Raw genomic sequence first — 10498 nt, forward strand, 5'->3', positions numbered from 1 at the left:
ACTGCAGTTCTCAAGTCCTTGCACTGGTTCCCAGTTAAGCTTAGTGTTTATTTCAAAATCCTCTTTTTAGTTAATTAAGCTTTAAATAGCCAAGGTCCTGTTAACTTATGTGAACTTATCATTGCATACAAACCAGAGTGCACACAAAGATCTCAATATGCCAGTCTACTTATGAGTCCAAGGGTTAATAAAATAAAAGTGGGAGTTTGAGCTTCTAGTGACAGAGCCCCAAAGCTGTGGAATGAACTGCCTGCTAACATAAGAGACGGCCCTTCAGTCTCACAACTTTACTGTAGTCTGGCATACCCTGACTAGAGCTGCTGATTACCTGTACATACTGCATTTCTGTTTGTTACTTATATTTCTGTAGAAATGACTATTACAATGTTTTCAAACCATTACTAACCCTCCTCAATTATGTTTCTCTTCTCTGTGTTTGTGTGTGGCACTTGGTGTCAGGCTTTCATCCTGCGTATGGAAATGTCATCTTGGATTAAGGAGTGTTGGAATCATCTCATCAGATTGAACAGCCAGCACAGACTTCACTACAGAAAACCAGGAGGGAATAGGCGGCCATTTGGTCAAGGTCTCCACGACTGTGACTTTGTTTTTGACTTTCTCTTGTATGATTTTAATTAATTAATTCATCATTGTCAACTGGCAGTAGTTCATAAATTAATTAATGGATATATATTGTTGGCTTCCATTTGTATTTAATCAGTTCTACTTTGGTTTTTGGGTGGTTTACCAAATTAACATTTATATGCGTACCAGTTCTATATTTTGAAGTTAGTATAATCTATTCTTGTATTTTAAGTGGGAAATGTTCACAGCACTCTTTGCCTGCAATCAGTGTAGAGCACTATACAAAAAGTAAATTTTATTTTATTGAATTACTACAGCCTGCTTCATTGGTCCAACTTCAGAAAACAGAAACAATGATGAGTTAATAAATGAAGTTGGGGGCAGAAAGCCAGTAAAGAGAAATAGAAAACATGGAAACACAAAACAGGCACAAATGGTAAGAGCTTGAAAAAGTGAACAGTAAACTTAAATAATACCTTTTTATTATTCAATGGATCTGAAGGAGTTTGGCATATGAACAGCTCACTTCATAATGACAAATGGCGACTAATGCAGAGAAACCTAAGCTTATATAGACAAAAGAAATTTTGCATAAGACACTTAAATTTAAATTTACTTTTTTGGTTAACACTTTTATCCAAGGTGATTTACAACATTTATGAGACAACTGGATCCAATTCTTTTTGTTTCCAATTGGAGCATAGCCATGTCAACACTGCAAAAAATGAAATCTAAGCAAGTGAAAAGTACTTATATCATGATGTTAAATCTTTTTTTTTTATTGTAAGAATTATTGACTTGTCAAAAAACTTGTATTTACAATTATTTAGCATGTTTTGAGAAATCTTGTCAAGTAAATTTTGCTTACCCCATTGGCAGATTTTTTTGCTAAATAAAAGCAAAACAACTCTCATTTAAAGTTTTGTCTAGTTTTTGCATATGCATTTTTTGCAGTGAAGTGACTGGTCATGGTCACAAAGTGTCAGTAGCAGGATTTGAACCCACAACCTCAGGGTTTGAAGTTCAAAGCCTTAACCACTTGCACCACACATCACACCCTATACTATATATATGGATATTAAAGACTGTTATGACAGTTTAAAAGTTTTGCTCTATGATCAAGCCTGCGCCATCTTAAGGTGTGGCTGACGAGAAATCACACTGAATAACTCATTATGACAAGCCGAAAACCTGTTTTTAGAAAGGTTGCAAATTTATTGAAAATCAAAAAACTAAAAGACAATAAAGTACTAAATTGAAGCTCCTTTTGGCAGCATTCCCAGCTTCATGTCTTCTTGAGTAAGTCTCTTCAAGCTTTACGTACTTGAATTTGGGCAGTTTATCCCATTCTTCCTGTCCAAGCTGCATTAGATTGATTTATAATCATCTGTAAACTGCCATCTTCAGGTCTCTCCACAGATGTTCTATAGGATTTAAATCTTGGCTACTGAAGTACAGTCAGAGTCTTGTCACAAAGCCACTCCAGCATTGTCTTGGCTGTATGTTTCAGGTTATTGTTGTGGTGAAAAGTGAACTGTTGCCCCAGGCAGAGGTTGAGCAGGTTTTCTTCAAGGATCTCTCTGCATTTTGCTACATTTATCTTTTTCTCAATTCTCATCAGCCTTCCTGTCCCTGCCGTTGAAAGACAACCCATAGCATGATGTTGCCACCACCATGCTTCACTGCAGGGAGGATATAGACAGGTGATGAGCAGTGCCTGGTCTTCACCAGACACAGTGCCTGGAGTTCTACCCAAAGATTACAGTTCTTGTGTCATTAAACTTCATGCTCTCAGAGTCCTTTAAACTGTCATAAACCTTTAACTAAAGTCTGCAATAAACACCTGATTGATGGAGTGCTGCTGAGATGGCCGTCCCCCCTGACAAGTTCTCCCATGTCAGCATAGGGCTTCTTAAGCCCTGCTTATGATGACCATTAGGCTCTTCTAGCTTGACTATGTAGTTTAGGCAATGCTAGAAAGAGTCCAGATATTTCCAAACTTTTCCTATTATTGACGCCACTGTGCTTCTGGGAACACTCAAAGCAATTTGATCATGGAGGTCTCCAGAGATTATCTTGGACTTCATGGTTTGTGTCTTTGTCTTCATGTTCATTGTGAATTGTGGGTTCTTACACACACAGGTGCACATGGGCTGTTCTAAATGATGTCTAATCAATTCATTTTGCACAAAATTCAAGTTCTAGACAAATTTCAATAAGAATTAAGACAAACAGGAGGCGACTGACCACAATTTGGAGGGATTGAACACTTATAATAGAGATAGATTTCAGTTTTTGATTTCTAATGAATTTTCAAACCTTTCTGAAAACAGGTTTTCACTTTATCATCATGGGATACTGAATGTAGATTGATGGAGAAAAATGTCAAATGTATCCATTTAAAATTAAATCGATAGAGATAGATAGATAGATAGATACTTTATTAATCCCAAGGGGAAATTCACATAATCCAGCAGCAGTATACTGATACAAAGAAACAATATTAAATTAAATAGTAATAAAAATGAAAAAAAAAAAATCAAAAAAATTAAAATAAAATTAATGTTAGCAATCTACATCTACACTTGGATCTGAATATACTATCTAAATGCACTGAAGGTGTTGCTATGACACCAGGGGTCAGCATCTTATTTTAGAACCTGCGCAGGTTGGTTGACTTACTTTGGTGAGTGTTAAGCTTGAATAAGGGTGTAATGTTGACATTGTCAGCACCAGTAAATTGTAAGGTAAATTGTAATGACATTGCCATTTTCATTTCTAACAGCGCATTAATTTCTCTTGTTATTATAGTTTTCACTCACGTCTGTCACACTGTTTCCTATGTTATTTGTGTAGTCACTTTCTTTACTGAATGATCCATCTCTGTCTACACCATCACTTTTTTGTTCTTCATGCACTTTGCCATGGGAAGTTTGACCAGGTGGAGTTGTCGGTTTGCTTGAAACAAATATATGAGTGAGCAGAAGCAAAGCTGAAGTAAAGAGAGATCTTTCACGCTTCCCATTTTAGAGCAGGACTGGAATATATTTAACAAAGTTTGATATCTCATGCCGTACCTGTATCTTCAGCAACCTGTCCGAGGTACCCTCTCTTCTCTGGTGCATTCCCATAAAGCCTACTTATCAGACTTTGTCATTTGGAGGTGTCTTGCTTGCCTCCTGTTCGCTTTTATATTTCATGTTTTTGAAAGTGACTCTCAGTGTGCCTCCTACACTTTTACTTCTCCTCATGTACCTCATACTCACACTTCCTCATTCAACTATATCACTAAGTTTAAACTGATCAATTACACCAAAGAAAAACTGACCAATCAGATTGGTCGGAGCAATTGGACACACACATACATGCAAACCTTAGCATTTTATTATATAGTAGATAGCATGTGGTCGAATAGTCTTTTGGTAATGTGATGTGTCTAAGCAACCAACAGGTGCACTTCTTAAACTTTAGAACTTTATTCTGTAATATATTTTATATATTGTAAACTTTGTACAAGAATGCTGTTAATTAGACCTTTTTTGTCACAACTATCCCATTAGGGTGGGACCCAGAGCAGATGCCTTCCTGCCTCCCTGCTGGCTCTTTCATGATTCCAATTTTAGGGCAGGACTAGAATACATTCAACCAAGTTTGATATTTCATGCCCTACGTGAATCTTCAGCAACCTGTCCAAGGTATCCTCTCTTCACTGGCACATTCACATAAAGCCTCCTTATCAGACTCTGTCATTTTGAGGCATCTTCATCTTGCTTGCTTCCTGTCGGCTTTTAGAGTTCCAGTTTTTGAAAGTGGCTCTCAGTGTGCCTCCTACAGCTTTGCTCCTCCTCATGTGCCTCATACTCACACTTCCTCCTTCAATTACGTCACCAAATATAAAGTGACCAATCACACCAAAGCCAAACTGACCAATCGGATTGCTTACAAGGAATTGGACACACATACATGCAGACCTTAGCATGTTATTATATACTAGATAACATGTGGTAGAATACCCTTTTGGTAATGTGATGTGTAAGCAACCAACAGTTGACCTTCTTAGACTTTAGGGTTTTATTCTGTAATATATTTTACCAGTAACAGCACACCAAACGATAATGTACAGTGAATACCTGACTTGAGCATTCCTAGTTTTCATACTCTTTCTCTGTACATTTAGCATTCATTTGCTCAGGGGTTGATGTGCTTGCTGCTTCCTGAGCAGCTCTCCTTTTCTCCACCCTAGCAAACCGCTTCTTCTCTTCTTTCGTCTGCATCTTTTTGCATTAAAACTGATTAAGTCAGTGATTGTGTTGCAATTACGTAGTACATTTTCCTTAATTTTTCACTTAAACTGGCACTTAAGTCTTCAATCTGCCTCAAGAATGATTTAAGATATGAAGAGGTAGGGGAAGTGACGCTGAAGGTGGTAGGGATGAGAACGTCGCCCGTACGCATGTGCCGCACGGCCGCCCTGCTGGCAGTTGCTGAGAGTTGATTCTGCAGTAAAATAAAATAAAAATAAAAAGAGGAGTAACCTTGGAGGTAAATCATCACCCCGAAAGCGGAGACATCACGTAGTATATGTGTACCAAATTTAAGGTCAATAGGTCAAACGGTTTGCAAGCTACAGGTGATTTAAAATCCTAGACTGAAAAAATGGAGAGCCATTGTAGCATAATATGTATAAAGATTTAGAGTAGACTTTGTACAAGAATGCTGTTACTTAGACCTTTTTTTTTTGTCATGACCCTCCCATTAGGGTGGGAAACAGAGCAGATGCCTCCCTGCTGGCTCTTCCACAGACACAAACAAAGAGTGGCCATAAGATTTTAACCCAGGAGACTAAATACATGTAGACTCAATGTTAACCACCATGGTACCATGCTACCTTGTAAAGGGTCGCTAAAATAAACTATAGGATCAAGAGGGACTGGCCTCTGTTGAATAAAGGTAGCATCTCATTGTGAAGAGACACCATTCTGTCTAAGCATGTTGTACATCAGAGCAATTTAAGGTTGTAAGGTGACCCAGCAAAGCAAAAGAGGACGGTAATGAGAAACGAATGCATCATGCCTTTGAATATCTCATCATTTTTTTTTTGATTGACATTAGGAAAACAGTATCTGATAGCGTGCTGGTGCTTGATTGGCTAACAATTTTAGATTTAATGGCATGCCAATTTTTCTCAATGCATTGAGGGCATCTGGGATGTTTTTACAGTTTTCATTTTGCTTATCTATTACCCAGCATCCAACAGAAAAAGCAAGTACTGCTGTCAAGCATTGAAAGTGAGATTAACACAATTTGGATGTGCAGTTATCCTTCTGGTTTGTTGGTGCCAAACCCAAAAGTGTTCAATTTCAAACGGCAAGGCACTTATCCATCTGGCTTTTAGAGTCAGAGTGGCATCAAAACAGAGCAATAAAGTTTAAACACCCATTTTCATCAATCTGACTCTTTTTAAGCTTGTATCAACATTGAAATGAATGTTATTAAGCTCTATTCCACTCAGATGTTGAGTGTTAGTAGAAGGGGTGGATAGGAGCCTAGGTTATATAACGAGAGATGGGACATCCCGGAGGAAAGACTGTTTTCATTGCAATCGAAGGCAGAAAACAATTTAGCAGTAAGTAGCGAAATAGGCTGGCTTTCAGTTGCCACTTAAGACGGCTGTCTCGAGGCTTCTTCTTGTCATTACGCCCAAGGGACGTTTAATCGCATTAGGCAGACAGTGGCTAATATCATTTGACTGTTTCTAATGACTTATGCCTTTTAGTGTGTTTACTTTAAGGCTAAAGAATTATCATTGCCAGGAATCCAACGGTGTTTTAACAGTAATGTACTGAATAATGCATAAGATGCAAAATGCACGTGGAGTATAATTGAGAAAAGAGATTGGCAGCGTGCGTTAAGCCAGCAAGAGTCAATGATTTAGCCATCTGAAATGACCATATCTTAATATCATTTATGTGGAAACTGTATATCCCATTCTTTATATTATTTTTAATATCACATTTACTGTCATTATTTTTTAATGTGTTCTTATGATGTTTGTTCCCATCCTAATATAAACTTGGCTCATGGTTCATTTTAGGCCAGATTTAAGAATGGGAAACTCTTGTGATAAAAGAGGCAGGACTAACAGATGCTGTGTCACTGGGATGAGAACATCTCCACTGTATTTTTTACAGCATCCATGTATTTGCGCTTCTTAAACCTAATTGGAAAACATCATCACCTGTGCTTACTAAGAATATGAAATGTAGAGGGTTTCCAAATAGTTCAGAATACAGCTACCAGAAATGCATTCCAGCAGTTAGAGTATGACTCTTTTTCAGACATGGGCAAATTTGTTGGTACCGTTTAATTTTATTGAAAAACTGTGGTTTCCTTCCTAAAAAGTGGCTAAATCAAAAGCAATTGTCCTACATTCAATGTCCTACATAGTAGGTCATCAAGTAAAGCAAAGCAAGTGTGAGAAAAGATCTAATATTGCTTGTTCTACAAAGATATTCTAAAATGGCCTAGACACATTTCATGGTACACCCAGGTAAGGTCATAAATGATCGGATCAGATTAACTAGTTGTTTTCTTTAATTACTATCGCACATGTCTACAATTGTGTAATCAGTCATTCAACCTGTTTAACTCTTTGAGGGCTAATTAATTTTCTTTTCGTTTTGGCACAAGGTTGAATCTTCTTCTTCTTTTGGCTGCTCCCGTTACGGGTCTCCACTGTGGATCATCTTCTTCCATATCTTTCTGTCCTCTGCATCTTATTCTGTTACACCCAATACCTGCATGTCCTCTCTCATCACATCCATAAACCTTCTCTTAGGCCTCCCTCTTTTTCTCTTGCCTTGCAGCTCTATCCTTAAGATATCCTTAATCCTTTGGCACAAGGTTGAATATTTTTTTCAAAAAAAGCTAAGTTTTCTGAAAAGCACACAAGGCAATAGTTTCACACATAAATCAACAGAAAATATTTATTTGTGACAAATCTTACTTTGTTTTATGCACCATGGGCCTAAACAGTGTGTGTATTTACATATCTATAATATAACTGTTTTTCTCATCACTCATAAGATAAAAGTCATTTCCTTGTAAAAACAGCTTGAAGTAGTTGAGGGGCAGGTAATCCGTAGTGTCCACTAGCACGGCATGTCGTTTGGTGAAGTCTGGTGGCCAGCTTGCCTCCCACGGATCTATGTCTGGGTACAGTGGCGTAGCTAGAGCCGGGTGGAGAGGGCGATCCGCCACCAGGTGGCATATGTTTAGAGGCGGCATTATTTGCCAAAAGTACAATTCGTGTGTAAGCAGCTGGGTTTGGAAAAATATCACTCATGAATGAAAAAAGCCAAATTCTCTGATCTTTATCCGTAAATGCTTCAAAAATAATTTTCAGACTGTCCTGTGATGGCATGAGACACAGTTGAAATTTATGAGGCAATAACAAAAATAACTTTAAACATTACACCAATAATAATTTCTGGGAATAAAAACAACTAATTTGCAATTTATAATTTTGTTTCATTATCAATACGAATGCTTTCTTGCTCTGCGCAGAAAACATCCCCACCTATCACTTGTACACTACACTGGTTCTGGTTTTTGCAGCATTGTTATATTAAACTTATAAGCAGAACACAGCTAATCAGTGCTTCTATACTATATTCTTGTCTAGTTGATGCTTATAAATAATTATATGTGAAAAATTATTGCTGTTTCTCTATACATGAATAAATCTATGCAAAATGTACCTTAATTTTTCTCTATACGTCATTTTAGTTTTCTATTTAAATATGCTAACATATTAAAATATGTTGGTGGGCGGCAAATTGAGGCACCGCCCTGCCCCAAGCAGCACAAACTCTAGCTACGCCCCTGTCTGGGTAGTCCTCTCAGGCTAATGTGGATGCAGGTGCGTCAGCTACACAAATGCATTCAGCACTGTGATCAGCTGGAGGCCGATCGGCTTATGCAGGTACATGACTTTCATTTTCGACTTCCAGATCACTTCAATCACGATCAGAATCTTAACAAGTCAAAGTCCGATGCAACAATAATATGCAAAGCGTCATACTCAGGGTATTTTGCTTTCCACATTCACTTCACTCTCTCGCCAGATGCCATTTTAGACGGTTTACTTTGTGCTACACATGCAGGAATTCGAGGTCAAACTGTAACGTGGCGTCGGGTTTTGTCAGTGTTTACAGCTGATTACCACCCTCTATCTCTGGATGTCAACATTAGTCAACATCCACCTTCATATGTAGGTGTCAACATAAGTTGACTCCAGCCTCCAAAATGTTAAATGGAGAAAAGTGGTCACTCTGCTGTTTCGTATCATTGAGTGTCCAACACTAAACATGGACCAGAGAGAACAAAGGAAAGTGCTTGTCTGAGGAGATCAGGAAGAAAATTTTAGACAAGCATGTGAAAGGCTAAGGCAAAGGCTAGAAGACCATCACCATGCAGCGTGATGTTCCTATGGCAACAGCTTCAAATATTATTAAGAGGTTTTAAAGTCCATGAGACTGTAGCCAAACGCCCTGGATGCAGTCAGAAGAGGAAAGTTAACCCCAGGAGTGGACAGGACAGTGAGAATGGCAGACAAAAAGCCAAGGACAACTTCCAGAGATAAAAGCTGAACTCTAATGTTAAGGTTCATCAGTGTCTGATCGCGTCATTTTTCACTTTTTGAGTGACAGGGGGCTCAATGAAAGAAAATCCAGGAGGTCTAAAGTCCTCATTGACAAACCACAATGCTTCTGGGAGAATGCCCTTTGGACAGATGAGGCAAAACTGGAGCTATTTGGCAAGATACATCAGCTCTATTACGACAGATGAACAAAATGAACCTACTGTGAAACATCGAGGAGGCTCAGATATGTTTTGGGGCTACTTTGCTGAGTCTGGTGTGGATAGGTATGCCAGCAAGGTGTGTCAGACAATGCCCAAAATTAAATGTTCCTGGGTCATAGAATTGAGGTGGAAGTTGGTGGGTCATGGCAGGTAGTTTAATAGGAGTGCCCATTTCAGTAAGTGGAGGTCCAATACACAATTCATGGCCCAATGCTATACATTATGGTTTGTGTCTACATCATATAAATGAAATTAAAATTTTGTCTCTCTGTTTAAACTTTAAACAGCAGGTCACATTTGTATTTAATACAGAAGGCATTTGTAGGAGAGCCTGCTTAAAAGAGCAAAATGAATGTTTACTAATTGAAAATGTACAATAAAAAACAAAAAAAGTGCAGAGCCAGTGATTAAATACAATTATTGAATAATGCTTTAAATTCATCTGAAATTAGGTACTTATGCCTTTAAACAATTTAGTGAGTGCAGTAAATATATGAAGATCACTGAGAGAGGTAGCTGTGAATCAGCCATAAAACCAAAGCACTAATAATCCTACAGTATATTGCAATTTAAACCTTGGTGTATTGCAAAGGGTCTTTGATTTAAAATCCTCACCAAAATTTAATCAAGACGGAAATTTTGCAATAAGAGAAAGTGGTGTTCAGTCCTAGAATTCCCTTTTATACTATCCAATTCTGCTTTGTTTCTCCAGGGCTTCCATGTTTAAATTCCTTTTTTAAGTCCTCTTTGTTAATTTTTGATTCTTTGATTACTATTGTATATGTCAATATTATTATTATTATTATTATTTGTCTAGTTTGTCTATATTTCATACTAATTCTATTGTGTTTTTTGAGTATTTACTTTGTGCATATTTTGTTCTGTTATGTTCCTTGTATTTTGTGGGCGGGTCCACCAACTCATGACCACAAGGAACCGCCCCATACAGTTAAGGGCAAGCTGGAGGAGGGAGATTCTTGTAGTTAACTGAATGTGTTTTGGAAGAGAGTTACATCAGTATTGCTGTTTCTTTATTTGCATATCTGGT

This window comes from Polypterus senegalus, chromosome 14, assembly GCF_016835505.1.
Source record: "Polypterus senegalus isolate Bchr_013 chromosome 14, ASM1683550v1, whole genome shotgun sequence".
Lineage (NCBI taxonomy): Eukaryota > Metazoa > Chordata > Cladistia > Polypteriformes > Polypteridae > Polypterus > Polypterus senegalus.